Source organism: Phoenix dactylifera, chromosome 10 (genome assembly GCF_051530095.1).
Source record: "Phoenix dactylifera cultivar Ajwa chromosome 10, Ajwa_hap1_PhDact_Kaust_v1.1, whole genome shotgun sequence".
NCBI classification, from domain to species: Eukaryota; Viridiplantae; Streptophyta; class Magnoliopsida; order Arecales; family Arecaceae; genus Phoenix; species Phoenix dactylifera.
Genome location: NC_143199.1, coordinates 18,156,691 through 18,159,842, shown reverse-complemented (window position 1 = coordinate 18,159,842; position 3,152 = coordinate 18,156,691).

Genomic DNA, 3,152 nt, shown 5'->3' with positions numbered 1-3,152 from the left:
TTGCTCTTCAGCTGAGCAATCTTCTAACTCAGTTTTAAACTTTTTTCAATAAGAGTAGATGTTTCCAATTATCCATTTTAAATCTTTTAAGAACAAAATCGAGAAATTGTTCTTGATTTAAACAAAGTATTTTAGATTGAGAGTTCAGCCATGATTTGCTTGTCTCAATCATTTCTAAGCTATTTCTAGAAAGAAGTATAATATTAATATACAAAGAAAGAATTGTGAAATTATGTCAACTCTTCATAATATATATACAATGATCCAATTTATTAATTACATACCCTAACTTTAAAATTGCATTATGAAAACTAAATACCATTGACGAGAAGATTGTTTCAACCCATATAAAGATTTTTTTTAAATAATATACTTTATTTTCTTGTCCCTCTATTACAAAATCCTTAAGTTGCTACACATAGATTGTTTCATTCAATTCACCATTAAGAAAAATAGATTTTACATCTAATTGTATAAGTTTTAAATCATAAAAGGCAACAATAGCCAAAATTATTCTCATAGATGTACATTTTGCTATAGGAGAATAGATGCAAACAAAATCTATAACTTCTTGTCTAGTAAAACCTTTAGCTATCAACGTAGTTTTGTATTTAGCTAGAGAACCATCTGTTCTAAATTTCTTTTTCAATATCCATTTGCTAACTATAGCTTTCCTAACTTTGGTAGATCACATAATTCCATACTTGATTCTTTCCATTTGATTCAATTTCTTCATACATGGCCTTTAACCATTCATTAGATTTACGTGAGGTTATTGCATTTTTAAAGTCAATAGGTTCATCAATCTCATCTAAGTTTATATATCTTTTTGGAAAAGAAAATCTAAATATTTTGCCAGACAAGCAATATTCACATATTTCAAATTTAGTATTTTTCTAATTAGTTATTAAGCCTTTCCTCATCATTCTCTTTGTTTTATCTTGACCTATATGACCTAATCTCAGAAGAAGGAGCATCCACAAGTATAGGAATCAACAAACAACGAGCAATCAATATAAGCAAAAGAAGATGCATTATTATTATTATTACCTACAACATCAAGCATAAACAAATTATGACCATGGACGAGTTTGCTGCAAGGATAAATACGACCGTTTCTTTTCAATGTTTATTTACTTAATCAAAAGTGTACACCAAAGTCTTTTTGGACTAATGCAAAGATAGAGATAATATTGCCTCCTTATGTTAGGTACAAAATAGTCATCAGTCAACAAAATCGTTGGCTTCACACTGATTTTTCATGACAATAGAATTTTAAAAGCTAAATATGTGTTGCTTCGAATCTTACCTGGCTGGTTCAAATGGGTGTTGATCCATCCGCAGCAATGCCAACAAATGGGAAATGTCATGGAAGTCGCGCAATTCTACGTACCCTCATGGAGAACGTGGAGTGTACATCCTTGCCATGTTCTCAATATGAGTCTTCTTGTTTTTTCTTTTTTCTTTTTTTGTTAAATCGGATGTATTATATATTACGAATACAGATACAGCCAAAAAAGTCAAAAAAATAATAGATTCCAGAGTGCACTAGATAGCTCCCTCTCCTTCATCCAAAGAGTATTTCCGGAGTGGTTGGTTACATATGAAGCCACCCAATTCGCTGCCCCATTAGTCTCTCTATATTTCACCACAGATTATAGTTCAAATATTCCTAAGCAGCGCAGTCGCCCAACCCATTCTCAACCAAGTCTTCGCTATGACTTTTCCTACATCTGTCATCTGAATGTGCATCCCATGATTCCTTGCATGTGAACATATTTCAGCACCAAACACGTCTTTGACAACCCAATAGCCGTGCAAGAGCCTTTGTCCTCCTCTTTTTGGTTGCTTTCATAGGTGAAGACCATCATATATCCTCAATAGTTAAAGCTTGATTGGGTGGAGCCAATGGACATTTGCTGGCCTACAATCCTAAGTGCAGCATTTTAATATATGACCCTCTAAAGGAGGCCAGTTGGTGGGGTTTCGGTATCACATGGCATGCACCCTTCGCCAGCTTTTTGCCCAGTGGATTGAGATAATGACTAGAGAAGAGAGATATCATGCTAAAAAGAGAGATTCTAAGACATGGGATAGCCTACGTGGCCAGACCAGCTATATCATATATAGATATAGCTATATATATTAGATTAAACTAGGTACATAACCTAATATTATATATATATATATATATATATGGAGGGCATTTTCGTAGTGTAGGAGAAAAGGATGGGCATTTCAACTTAGGATCGCTTAATTTGACGCGAAGTGTTGCTGGAGGGTATTTTCGTAGTTTAGGAGACAATATATATATATATATATATATGTATGTATATATATATGTATATATATGTATGTATATATATGTATGTATATATATATGTATGTATATATATGTATGTATATATATATGTATATATATGTATGTATGTATATATATATATGTATATATATGTATGTATGTATATATATATATGTATATATATGTATGTATATATATATGTATATATATGTATGTATGTATATATATATATATATATATATATATATATATATATATATATATATATATATATATATATATATATATGTATATATATAATCTAATGTTATATACGTGGAGGGCATTTTTGTAGTTTAGAAGAAAAGGAAGGGCATCTCAACTTAGGTTCGCTTGATTTGACGCGGAAGAGTTGCTGGAGGGTATTTTCGTAGTTTAGGAGGAGACAAAAAAATAAAAATTCTAATATTATATATATATATATATATATATATATATATATATATATATATATATATATATATGGAGGGCATTTGTTTAGTTTAGAAGAAAAGAAAGGGCATTTCAACATAGGATCACCTAATTTGATGCGGAAGAGTTACTGGAGGGTATTTTTGTAGTTTGGGAGAAAGGCAAGGGCATTTATGTGGTTTGTTTTGCCTTCGTCCCAGTGGGACGCTCCCATCACATGTTAATCAAAGGAATTGCGAGGGACAGATGCATTGATCGGACGGACGAAGCAGTACGGAGGCGACCAGCTGGAGCCAACCCAAGGAGGGACTTTTTTTTTGGCGAGCCAAAATGATGACGTGTTACACCGTGGAGCACATTTTTTTTATCTTAACCATTTCCTATTAGTTTACATTTTTAA